Below are 13,780 nucleotides of genomic sequence, written 5' to 3'. Positions count from 1 at the left end.
ACAGGAGAGGGATTGTTTGATAACAGAAGTGTAACATATATGATTAACTGATTTTTTAATGTGACATTGTGTTCTTTTTTTAAACTGATTTTATGATAAATTTGAGCAACTATTTTTACTTCTGTATAGCATGCTTTTAGGATTTTTAATAATCGAATAAAGTGGTTTTTTGACTGGACTATTATACACAACAAATTAAAGCACCAGCCATATATGGGAACCCAGTTACAACCTGCTGGGCAGTGACTGGGTGAGGATAACAGGTGCAAAACCAACTAAAAAGTGCAAGACACCATAAACCAGGGCCACGCTGCTAATGATGAAGGACCATAGATTGGTAGCCAATACAGCCTGTTAATGGATAAAAAGACCATTCAACAACCCTCGATTTAAACTGGTCCAAGGTCATTATTGCCACATGACCGCCTGACTCCACTTAAAATAAACGAGGAGGATACAGGGAGTTCTCTACAATACCCAAGAAGCCATGAAACAGCTGGATTTAGGAGTATGAGGTGGTACTGTCCTTCAGAACAAATATACTAGTCTGAGTTAGAGAGAAGGTTGCCTCAGTGCAAATGAAAGGAAAGATGAAAAGAAAGTGCACTCCATTGGGGAATATACTAGTAGTACTTTAAAATGTCTAATTGTGTGTCTTGTTATTAATCTCTAGTTTCCGGCGCCTGGGAATCTCTAAAGACTTGCTCCTTGGAGTCCCTGGAGTTTTTCCAAAGTCAAGCCCCTTGGAATCCCTCAAGTCCTACATCTTGGAACCTCTGTGGTACTGGACCTTGGAATTTATGTAGTCCTGCACCTGGGAATCTGAAGCTTGGAATCTGTGTTTTCCTGCACTTTTGAGTCTCTGAATGTCTGCTGTAACACAGAATATCTGAGGTTCTGTACCTGGAATGCATGAGGTGGTGCTTACTGAAATATCTGCCTTCCTTGGTTCTGATTTCTCCGCAGAGTAATAATTATTTTTTTCTGGTTCTCTCATTACAAGTTTTGTACTTTGCCTTAGATCCATCTGACTTTCGCAATGCTTTGTCCAATACCTCAATCCAGTAATTCCTGGACTTTTTCTTGTTTGCAAGCATTCTCACATTAAGCAACAAACTGCTCCCGGACACTGTCCTATGAAGTAATACTGGGTAGGTGCCCCCTCTGCTGTAACCTAAAACTTCTTCCAGATGACTCTCAAACGACATGCAGCTATCCACTAACCGATCTGTTCTTGGCATGTAGAGCTGCAGATTTGTATACTTTTACATAGATCGCCATCTGGTGTTTGGCTCGGATGTTTGCAGTTTGTTTTTGTTTTTGTCTTGGAAGGAGTCTTTGTAGTCATGGCGTAGGTGGCTCCTTCCTAGGACGATAGCGTGCATGGGCATCTGCTCCACCCTTAGATTGTTTTTGCCATGAAGGGTTACGATGGAGTAGTAAGAAGTAGAAAGAGATGTCCATGTGAATGTACCTTATTAAGAGAGTACTGGAACAGATAGAGGTATCTGGGGAGGCTGGTGGGCGTATACAAATCTGTAGCTCTACATGCCAAGAACAGATGCATATTGGTAAGTAGCATTTTCCGTTCGAGGCATGTGGACTGCAGATTGTATACTTTTGCATAGACTATACAGCAGTTACCTCCTTACTGGTGGCTACCTGTATCCACTAGCTCGTTGTTTTGCCAGCACATCTACACAATAGTGTTTTGTGAAGGTGTGGGGTAGCCCAAGTTGCTGCTTTGCAGATGTCATCTAGGGGAATGTTCCCTAAGAATGCCACCATAGAAGCCCCTAGTTTGCATGTGTAATGAGCTCTAGGGGAAATGGTTAGCGTGCGTTTGGCTTTGATATATCATATTTGGATGCATTTAACAATCCACCTTGCAATTCCTGCCTTTGAGATGGGATTGCCTTTATGAGGTGGGGAGAAAGCCACAAAGAGTTGCTCGGTCTTTCTAAAGGAACTTTTTCTTTCAATGTAGTAGAGTATCACTCTTTTAATGTCTAACGTGTGAATGGCTTGTTTTGCCACGGAGTCTGGTTGAGGGAAAAATACTGGGAGTTCAACAGACTGGTTGAGATGGAAGGCAGATATGACTTTGGGTAAAAATGTAGGGTTAGTCCTACGAACCACTTTGTTATGATGCATTTGTAAAAATGGTTCTTGTATGGTTAATGCATGGAGTTCACTAATTCTCCTGAGAGATGTGATAGCGACCAAAAAAGCGACCTTCCAAGTGAGGAACTGTAGTGTTCATGTTTGTGGAGAGTTTCAAAATGGGGACCCATGAGTCTGGTAAGGACGACGTTTAGGTTCCACACTGGAGAGGACGGGACTCTGGGTGGAATTATTCCTTCCATAAAAGCTTTGATAGCGGGTACTCTAAACAAAGACAAATGTCTTTTGTAGATAGGCTGCTATGGCAGCTAGATGTAGCCTAATAGGTGTATATGCTAGGTTACATTGTTGTAGATGCAAAAGATAGCAGATAATGTTCTGAATAGTGGCATCTAGTGGATTGACTGTTTGTGCAATAAATGACAAATCGTTTCCATTTTGCTGCATAGCATGCTCTGGTGGTAAGGTGTCTAACCTCTTTAATGATGTTCATACAGTCTGGTCGAAGATTTCGGTTGCCAAACGGTTAGATTTGGGGGTCTCTAGTTGGCAGAGGTAGGTACCTTTGACCAAAGAGGGACCCTTGCGTCTAGTCAGGGTAAGGGTGTACACTCCTAAAATAACTCCTGCTCACCCCCTTGGTAGCTTGGCACGAGCAGACAGGCTTATCTCCGAGGCAGTGTGTAAAGCATTTGTGAACACATACAGTAATTCTATCAATACGGAGCTGTAGAGGGAATACAGAAACCAGGTCGCCCCCGCCTCTCAATTCATCAATAAACACACCAGACCTGTTCCTTAAGGCTTATCAAATATCAAAATGTGGAGGTAGAATTATTTCCTTATTTATCTACATCGAACACTCCTTGTTTATAAGGTAGTGCCACACCACTTTCTTTGCCTTCCGAGGTGCCATTTTGTTTGTTACACAATTTATTAAAAACACATTTATGGGTGTGTTTTGGGGTATATATACCAGGGTTACCCGTCTTTCAAGAATTGATGGGGTATGACTATCATGTGACAAAAGACACTTCTATAAAAAGAAGCCAAAGAAAGTGGTGTGACACTACCTTATAAAGAATAAGGAGTGTTCAATGTAGATAAATAAGGAAATAATTCTACCTCCACATTTTGATATTTGATAAGCCTTAAGGAACAGGTCTGGTGTGTTTATTTAACACATACAGTAACCCAGTGACAACACTACAGATGGACACCACACAAGTTGTAGTATAAAAATAAGTATTTTTATATAGACTTAACACAAGACCACAAACGACAAAAATACACAATACTGCATTTTAAAAATGGTAGAATTAGCTTAGTTTCTCAAGAAGTAAAATGCGACACTTTAGGAGTTCAATGTACCTTTGGATGCGTAACGCTATACAACAAAAGTATTGCAGGGAATGACCTTCCGTTCCACCTGAGAAATAGCACAGACCTCCTGACGTTTAGGAAGAGTCTTAAGACCTGTCTTTTTAACCTGTAACAGCAATTCACCGTCTCTTTACTTAGGAATAACCAGCGCCAGGACACCTCCAGGTAATCGTTGCGCTATATAAGTTCCCATAACATAACCTTGTGTACACCTGGGAGGTGTTCTGCAAGGAGATGGAAAATGCTAATTACCATTATGCATCTGTTCTTGGCATGTAGAGCTGCAGATCCACACACTATGCACAGATCGCCATCGCCGGGGATGCCTGGTTTCACCTTGGAGATACCCAGTAGGGACCATCTCACAGGGATAGCCAGGACGGGTTCCCCAGCGGTCTACAGCGCCACAATGCCTCAGGGCAGCAGTGCGCTTTACAAGACACACACATTACATCACATACATTTTGGAAGTCACAAGATAGGTGACTTCCCCTTTGGATGATAGTGCGCATGGGCATGGGCTCCATCTTCATAATGTTTTTCGCCAGTAGGTAAATGGAGTTTTGTGAGAAACAGAAAAGATGCCCATGTATGCTGTATAAGATAATACTGGAACAGAGAACGGTAGCCGGGGAGGTGGGTGGGCGTGTGTGGATCTACATCTCTAAATGCCAAGAACAGATGCATACTGGTAAGTAGCATTTTCAGTTCGAGGCATATGAGCTGCAGATCACACACTATGCATATATTGTATAGCAGTACCGGTCCTTAGCGGCGATCACCAGTATCTGTTGCAGTAGTTTGAAATAGTGTTTTGAGTACAGCTTGGCCTACAGTAGCTTGTTGTCTTGTTTGCACATCTACACAAAAGTGCTTTGTGAATGTGTGCGGTGTAGACCATGTAGCTGCTTTGCAGATGTCATCTAAGGGAATGTTCCCTAGAAATGCCATTGAAGCCCCTATCTTGCGGATAGAGTGGGCTTTAGGAAGAATAGATAATGTATGTTTTGCTTTGCGATAGCAAATTTGTATGCATTTAACAATCCACCTTGCAATTCCAGATTTTGATATGGGGTTGCCTTTATGTGGTGGTGAGAAGGACACGAAAAGTGGTTTGGTTTTGTGAAAAAGTTTTGTTCTTTCAATGTAATAAAGGAGTGCTCTTTTCACGTCTAGAGTATGAAGAGCTCTTTCTGCGACTGTTTGTGGTTGCAAGAAGAACACTGGCAACTCCACAGACTGATTGAGATGAAAGGGAAAAATAACCTTAGGCAGGAATTTTGGATTGGTTTTGAGAACCACTTTGTTATGATGGAGTTGTAAAAATGGTTCTTGAATAGTGAGTGCTTGTAGCTCACTGACTCTTCTAAGGGAAGTAATGGCCACAAGGAAAGTGACTTTCCATGTAAGAAATTGTAATTCACATTTATGCAGAGGTTCGAATGGAGAGCCCATTAGTCTTGTGAGAACAATGTTCAAATTCCACACCGGTGAGGGTGGTACCCTGGGAGTAGTTATTCTTTTGAGACCTTCCATAAATGCTTTTATGGCAGGTACTCTGAATAGTGATAAGTGCTGCCTATTCTGCAAGTAGGCTGCTATGGCAGCGAGGTGTAATTTAATAGATGTGTATGCTAGATTAGACCTTTGAAGATGTAGTAGATAACATGGGGTGCCGCAGCGTGGAGGTCTTGGAGTGATCTTTTGTTTCGTGAGGAAAGGACTAAGCTTGCCAAAGATTTTTGCTAATAGCGGGCTCTGGTGGAGTGACGTGGGGCCCATACCGTGATCCTGGACTTGTAGACACGCCGGAACATCAAGGCGGACTCCATGTCCCAGGAACCTTTCCCTGACAACACCTGGGCGGGGAGCAAGCCACGCCCATACGGTTCCTCCCATATAACTCTTATTATCCCCACGTCGCGGGAGCGTCCCGGGACAAGGGTGGGACCGTCTGAGGTCGTCCGAGGACGGAGAAGGACGCGACGGGCCACCGCCCTTGGCTGAGCATTAGGTGTGTAGTTGTATTGACATCGTGGCTAAAAGCATTAGTATCTCGTATGGTCTGTCCTATATGGTTGTAGCTTCCATCTGAAACATGGGCAAACACACACCAATGCACACTCGTTCTAGATAGAGACAGAAAACACAAATTTCGACACCACTTCCCAGCCTGACAGCAATAGATAGGATGCTGCAGAAAACGATAGGGGTTGTTGTGACAGCGATCGAGAACACTGAGAGAAGTCTCACTCCCACCAAATATGTGCCTGGCCACAACAAATAAATACATCTTTAACTACAGCATACGACTCCATACTTATGGACTCGTACGCAGACTTTCCAGGGATAGATAGAGGTTGTGATACCGGGTTACAACAAAACCCCACCATTGAGCATTCACTTTCAGCTACTAGACTGTCATTAACACCAAATTTACAACCATTACAATTAAATGAGGATTCCCCCACTCATAATTAATGATTCAGATAATGTGGAGAGGCCGGATCCCTACCCTAACACCAACACTGATACTGAATCCACAAACAAAGGGGATAATGAAAGTCCCTCACAAAGAACAAGAGGGCGTAAACCTAAATGTAGCCAAGTATGCAGTAGAGATAAACAACCTAAAATTGGAGCTAGGGGGAAAAATAAAGGCAATCGAAAAAAATGGCTCCTACCTCATCTAGACAAAAGGGTTTTATGAGTGAAGATCAACCAATAGAAATTAATACCCAACAAAATGAAGAGGAGTACAGCCCAACTCGATATAATATCTTTAAATACTGAGGGTTTTATGAGTCATTTGGAGCAACTAATGAAATCCCTTATTTCACCCCTATTGGAAAGAATAAAAGTCCTCACCGACAAAGTAGGCAACCTAGAAAATATGGTTATAGTTAACTTAGATGTATTGAAACAACTTGATTTCCATGGTAAAAATGCTGTTACATCTAATCCAAGCCCGGTCTTAAATACAGCCAGCGGTGCTTTAAAGGCACCCGATAAACCAGCTGCACCAGAGGCAAAGGGCGTTAACTGCCCGGTGCAGCATATTTCGCCCCAAGGGAACAGAGCACAGGCTTTTAAAAACACTGAACGAAAGGGGTTCAAGAGGGAGCCTGGAAATGCATTGACAGGTAGTGAGCGGACCAGGGGCACCACTGACAGATTTAAAAAAGTATAGAAGTAATACTGGGAAGATCAACTACCCACGCATTGACCTTCCACCTCAGTCCCTGCCTTATACCGTGGTCATAACTGGGGTGCCAGAACTGAATACAGAAAAAGGGGAATCCCACTCTGAACTAAAGAATAAGGTAGTCTTTTGGCTTAATGCCAACAGGCCACTACCAGGGCATGTAAAGGCGGAAATTATACATGTTCGTAGGGTAGGCTGGATAGGGCACAGACAAAAAAGTCTCCCCGGGGATTGTATAATCATACATTTTAGAGACAGACGTGCAGTAAGATTTATTTGTGGTTGGAACAATCAGAGAAGGAATGGCGGGATCCAAACAATGGATCTGACCTACTTCTATCCAACGATGATCATCACAACGAACGCATTTAACTTACGGCAGCAATGGGAATCAAGGGCACAAAACAAAGATGAGTATAATATATCAACATCCAATCAATACCATATACTGCAGGGCTTAGAGGATATTGATTGACTTGCTAGAGATATAAGGGTTTTTGATTTCCCAATGAGTAAGACACCCTGCGGACAAAGGTTAGTCAGTGAGAAGCATGGCATGGACACGACCAATGCTAAGGGCGAGTTTGGTATAGTGGCTTATGAGAGTAAAGAACAGGGACCGAAGAACAAAAGCTCTTCACATGATAAACCACTTATTAGGTTCACTGTGGAACCTATTCGCAATACAAGTGTGCTGGATAGACAACTAAATAAGGAATCATGGTCCTTTTTGAGCTGGAACATCGCAGGGCTAAGATCCAAATTGGATAATGAGAACTGGGCAAACCTTGTAAATAAATATGATGTTGTCAGCTTTCAAGAAACTTGGACCATGGTCCCCGACCACTTCAATGGTTTTAGAACCTACTGTACGCCCGCTATCAGCTCTGCTCGCAGTAGGGCTAAAGGAGGATTATGCACCTACGTTTCTAATATGTTGGCATGCACTAAAGTGGAAATGGTTTGTAACAATATGTATTATCAAGTTATAAGGTTTACAATTGATATTGTTTTTTCTTTAGTTTTGGTGAATTTTTATAATAATGTCCCGGATGAGGACATAGATAATGTTTTTAAATCCATGGGAGGTAACATTAAATCCATAATGGAAGAAAATAATAGAGAAGTCTGTGTCATATGGGCAGGGGACTTTAACTGTCCTCTATGTGTAAGAGGAGAGAGGGGAACTTGTGGAGTAATGTTGGATAAGGATACTAGTTTTAGCCACTTCGAGCACACTAAATGTGGGGAATATTTAAATGAAGTCATTTTTGTGTGTGACATGGGTTTTGCAAATAGGTTGATTGGCCCGAGATGCCATTTCTCCCCACTTTTAATGGTAGAGGGGCAAATACAACGATTGATTACATAATTATGACTGCCAGACTTGGGGACATGATTCAGAAATTTAACACACTTGACAACTCACTGAGTGACCACTTTCCCCTTAGCCTAGTCTTAAAAGGTAGAGTGAAGGCAACACATGGAAAAACCACATCCTGAATACGAGTAGACAACATTTCCATGGTTAGGAAAAACGGCTACTCCTTAAAGTGGACAAAAATCGTTCCGGATGATTTTTTGCAAAAACTAATAAAGAGTATTGCTCCTCAAATCTATGCCTGCACAGATATAAATACCCCCGACCCTGATATCATTAAAAATTTCTTAACAATCATTGTACAAATTAAGAAAGTGTTATGGGTTGAAACTAAAGGTGGTAAAAAAGTTCAAAAGGGGTGGTTTGATACGGCCTGCACTAAGGCCTATTCCCAACTTAAATGTGCCCTACATGCTGCAGTTAAGGATAGTTCCCTAATCCGAGACTGCAGAAATACCTATAAGCAGACGCTAAAAAGGAGACAAGATAGTTTAAAAAAGGAAGCATGGGACTCTCTGTGCGAAGCATCATTAAGCAGAGACTCCTCAGCTTTCTGGAAAGTTGCCAATGTCCCGTTTCTGCAACATAACACTGCAGCAAAAATTGAAATAGCGATCCCTGAGAAGGAGTGGGTGAAACATTTTTCACATTTATATTCTGCTGAGATGCAAGGGGAAGACAGTTTAATAGCGACAGATCCAGTTGGGTACCCCTTACACTTAATGAGCAACTTAGTCCCTGATATCTCTGTAACAGAAGTAACTGCTAGCATTGATGCAAGTTCGGGGGGTAAGGCACCGGGGCCGGATGGGGTCCCCGATCAGCTCTTTAAAAATAATACTGACCTTAGGTCTCCGATTCTTACATGACTCTTTAATGCCAAACTTAAAAATGACCTATTGCCCTCCTGGTGCGAATCATTGATAGTCCCCATATATTAACAAGCATTTACAATGCAATGGTCTCGGCAATATTATAGGTAGAGCTATTGGCATTGCTCATTCTTTTTTTTTGTATCGCTAAATAAATGGCATTGTCATTTATATTGGCATTAGCTTAATTGCTTGCATATGCGAGACCTATTGCATTAGCAGAGAGAGAGTGAGGTAGTGAGATAGTGAGGTAGTGAGATAGAGAGAGAGAGTGAGGTAGTGAGAGACCGAGAGAGTGAGGTAGTGAAAGAGTGAGGTAGTGAGGGAGAGGGATGTTCTGAGGTAGTGAGATAGAAACAGAGAGTGAGGTTGTGATGTAGTGAGATAGAGAGAGAGTGAGGTAGTGAGAGAGAGTGAGGTAGTGAAAGAGAGTTAGTGAGATAGAAAGAGAGAGAGTGAGTCAGTCATTTTTTATGCAGGGACGTACTTTTCTCCCTCAGACTTTGTACCAGAGGTAAAGAGAGACAGAAAGGCGGAACATGTGAGAAAGATGGATTGGCAGAGGTTTTACAAATCACATTGCAGGTGCCCATCTGTGGGACTGGAGCAGCAGACCATTAGTATAACTGTGCATGGGGTCAGCCGTGAAACAGCATGGAGCATTGCGGGTTAGATAAAGATGCATTGATAGAGCTGTGTTTCCTCAGTGCTAGGACTCCGGGGTCCTCTGCGCTTTGGGATTGAGGAACCTGTGTAGAGTTGTGCATGGGTCTTTGTATGGCCTAATGTCGGAATTGAAATGGATTTTGCCAGTGAACTATGAACAGGGCCAAGTGTTGAAATAGTTGTAACAATAATTACAGATAGGTGTATGGCCCGTAAAATGTCCTCCATATACGACCTGGAGCAGGTTAAGGCGCATTGACAGAGTTATATAGTTCTCAGCACTTAAAACAATCTACCAATAAACCAGCAAAGAGTCTACAAAGAAGAGACACCTACAGACAAATAAAACATATGCAAAATAGCAATATGATAATAATAAAATTACAATAGCCTAATGGAAATAACTGGCAGTGTGCAGGCTGCCATACAATTTACTGTGTTTAACAACAACAAGGCGTATGGGAAAAGGCTTCGTAACTAATGTATAGATGGGAGAAGGAGCAAGGAAGGCATATGAGGAAGAGAGGTGGGAGGTAGAGAGGAGAGACTAAGAGAAATATGAGCTAATAAAGTGAGAGGTAAAGGGGAGAGAGGCAGCGGTGCAGAGGGCATGGGCAGTAAATAGTAGAATTGCAGAGGGCTTTTATGATAAAAAAGGCTTGACATGGAAATTTGAAATGAGCAGCATATATGAAGTCAGATCAGAAACATTTCAGGATGAGTGATAACAGGTGGGATTAGGAGATGTGATTCGAATTAAATAGCTGAAAAGTGGCTAAAGTAGAGAGAATTGCCGATAGCAACATAGCAAAAAGAAAGAGACCCAATAAAGGAAAAAAAGAGACTGTGACGAGAGGAGTGACATTTAATGGAGTACATATAGATGACAGTGAAAGAGCTCAGAGGGGGTCAAGGAATAGTGGAGTGGAAAGGCAGAGATACAGAACACTGGACTGGCATTAAGAGAAAGCGCAGTGAAATAACAATGAAAGAGTAAATACAAGAGAAAGAGAGAGATTAGAGGTGTGCCATGACAAACAACAGTAAGAAAGACAAGCTCACTGGATACAAACGGTGGCTCCTTCGATATTAACAGATGACTATACAGTCTCACTCAGGAGAAACACTGCAAAAAAAACTCAGAGCAAAGAAAGGTAGAGCAGGTCACACAAAAAGGACAGATGCAAAACGACACCCTCTGGATAGCGGGTACTTTTCCAGGAGGGGCGCAAGGCAGGATGTTCATTACAGAACGGTGTGCAAGGTCGAGAAAAAAAAGGGCACCTCTCTAGCAAAACCAAAGGAAGGGATGCACAGCAACAGCTCCCGAGAAGGGTGAACCCACCAGAGTCATAGGGGGTCTGGAAGCACCTTGAATGAATGAATGAATATAAGCGTTATAAAGCGCAAACTTAGCCCAGGGGCGTCAAGGCGCTTCGGAAAGATGTCAACCGGAAAGAGAAAAGAGATGCAAATATATAACCAACTAACAGAGAAGAGAGGAGAAGGGGCCCAGGGGAAAGAGGGCTACTTGGAAAGGAAAGAAGCTCCACCAAGGAGGGGGAGATGGTGACACCGGCAAACCAGCAGTGTTGAGAGTGCAGCGAAAAAGAGAGGTAGAAGAGGCTTGGTGTAGGCAGGCAGAGTAGGGTAACCGACCGGCAAGCACTAGCCCGCCCGTTAAGCTCTACTGCTGGTCTGGGAAGGGAGTTTGTCCACACCTGCAGCTGGGCGCCGAGAGGAGGTCGTTAATACATGTTAATGAGACGCCAACAGATGCTGAACAAATTGATTTGCTCCTATCTGGTCAAACGACCATTTAAAGAGGGGGAGCGGAAGGGTTTAACGTCAAAGTAAACAAGCGGATCCGCACAAACATCTCTGCAGTTATTCACTGGAAAGGAAGATGGATTCGAAACCGTGGCAGGCTCTCGAAGGGCTGTTGACGCAGGCAATAATAGGCCAGTTAAAGTAATGAAGCGTCTGGATCTGTATAGAGAAAGGGAAAGCAGACGGAGCAGATGGGCGGGTGCAAGTGAAAACAATGACATCCAACAGGTTTCCCTTTTGTGCGGTATATGCACTCGGTAAACGCGCATAAGCCAACAAACCTACACATACCGAGACCAACATAACTATTACCATCCATTTTCAAAATGCTAGGCAGACTTGCATGCACTCATTCAACAAGGCTAGCAAATGCACAGGCATCCACGCAGACAGACCGACAGCCAGACAATCTTGCAGAGCAAGAGGGCACAGGGTGAAATGCCTCCGTGGAGCCCTTGGTGATGCGCCTCGTGGGAGCCCCAGGCACACACGGATGTGCAATGGGGGCGCGAGTTGAAGTACAGTACAGAAGACAAGCCAATGTGTGCCATAACCTGCCTTGCACCTAAAACCGGTCCTGGATTATCGCTAGCAGCAATTTACACACTGGGATTGTTAAAACCCTACTTTTGGCAGGACAAACAAAATTACAAGACTCAGAATGGTAAATTTTGTTGGAGAAAAAAACAGAACTGGATGATGCCACATCTTTATAACATTAAATCGTTACAATGTTCCTAACGCGAGATGTTTTTATTGTCACGTTTTTTCACTGTCCGCATCCTGAATAAAAAGTGTGTCTTAATTCGACGATTTCACACACCTTCACTTACAATGCTCCTCTCGAAGCTTTTCATGTCAATCAATAGTTCAAATTTCATTCGAGGTTATCTCAATATATTCAGATACTTAGACGTCCGCTGGAATGAACCACAGTGCACAAAAACACAGTAGTTTACCTCAGAGGGGATAGAAACGGCACTCACCGGCTGTTTAGAGAGGCGGCGGCTCCTCTCTGCCGCGGGCAGGGCTGCTGGGCTTCGGCTGGGGACGTGCTTCTTCTCCTTGCCGGACAGGAGCGCGGGGAGACCTCCCGTCCGCTTCCTGCCTGGCCCACTGTACTTCCGGGTCGCGGCTGCGGTAACCAATCGCACCGCGGCTCTGGAGTTTGGAGGCGGCCACAGCGCCTCTCAGCGAATTCCCGGGCCGGGGGTCTCGGGGGGTGGGGCTTTGAGAACAACTCGCGGGGCTCCCGGTGAATTAAATTAAAAAAAAAAAAACGGCAGACAAAGCACACTGCAGTCTACTGGCAGGCGGCGGCGGGGCTCCCGGTGAATTAAATAAAAATTTAAAAAAATTAAAACGGCAGACAAAGCACACTGCAGTCTTCTGGCAGGCGGCGGCGGGGATGCAAGGGCCAGCCATCACGACGAACAAGACGATCCTCCCCAGACGAGAAAAAAAAAATGGCGGCCGCTAAGCCCAAAGAATTTCGGATTTGGGGGCGTGGTTTTGTTGTTCTGAGTGACGGATGACGTCACTGTCTAAAGAACAGCAAAAATGACGCCCCCAAATCCGAGAAAGACGGGGCTAAATCGGAGTGACGGCTCTCTCCTCCAATGGCTGGCTTCCGTTTAGGAAGCCAGCCAATGGGAGAGAGGCATAAACTGAGGCGGGACTAATATTCCCACTAAGAAACATTAATTCTCGGACTTCCGGTCTGCCGACCGGATATTACCAAGACCTAAAAAGGTGACAGGGCTAGTTGTCAATGTTACCGTCCTATATCACTCCTGGATTCTACTATTAAAATCTTCGGACGGGTGATTTTAAACAGATTACAATGTTGGGCAGACGAGAAGAAGATAATCAGTGATTTACAGTATGGTTTTAGAAAGGGGCTCGGTACAATCGAACAATGCTTGAATCTGTATATTTTAATAGAAAAATGCACAAAAGCCAAGGACGGCCGAATGTTTTTAACCTTTGTAGATTTAAGTACTGCATTCGACTGTTTGTCGCATAGTAAACTTTGGCTGGTGATGGAGAAACTGGGGGTAGATCCTTCAATAATCAACTTTCTTCGTGAACTCTACCTGGGCGCAACCGCCAGAGTTAGCTACGGGAAAAACGGCGAATGCACAGATTCCTTTGGCATTGCAAGGGGAGTACGCCAAGGCTGCGTTTTGGCCCCGTTCCTTTTTTCACTCTATATCAATGATGTGGAGAACACTCTATTGAAGGAATGTAGGGACATGCCGATGGTGGGGGTAAGACCGATTCCAGCACTCTAGTACGCCGACGATGCCGTCTTGATGG

General features: G+C 43.7%; 1 protein-coding gene across 1 annotated transcript in view; it reads right to left on the bottom strand.

Moving 5' to 3' along the window:
* Positions 1 to 13,780, bottom strand: part of LOC144754225 (E3 ubiquitin-protein ligase TRIM39-like) — a 574,742-nt gene that overhangs the window by 14,104 nt on the left and 546,858 nt on the right. The gene's annotated exons all lie outside the window — the stretch shown is intronic.

Source organism: Lissotriton helveticus, chromosome 5_1 (assembly GCF_964261635.1).
Source record: "Lissotriton helveticus chromosome 5_1, aLisHel1.1, whole genome shotgun sequence".
NCBI classification, from domain to species: domain Eukaryota; kingdom Metazoa; phylum Chordata; class Amphibia; order Caudata; family Salamandridae; genus Lissotriton; species Lissotriton helveticus.
This window is presented reverse-complemented; position numbering and strand designations above follow the sequence as displayed.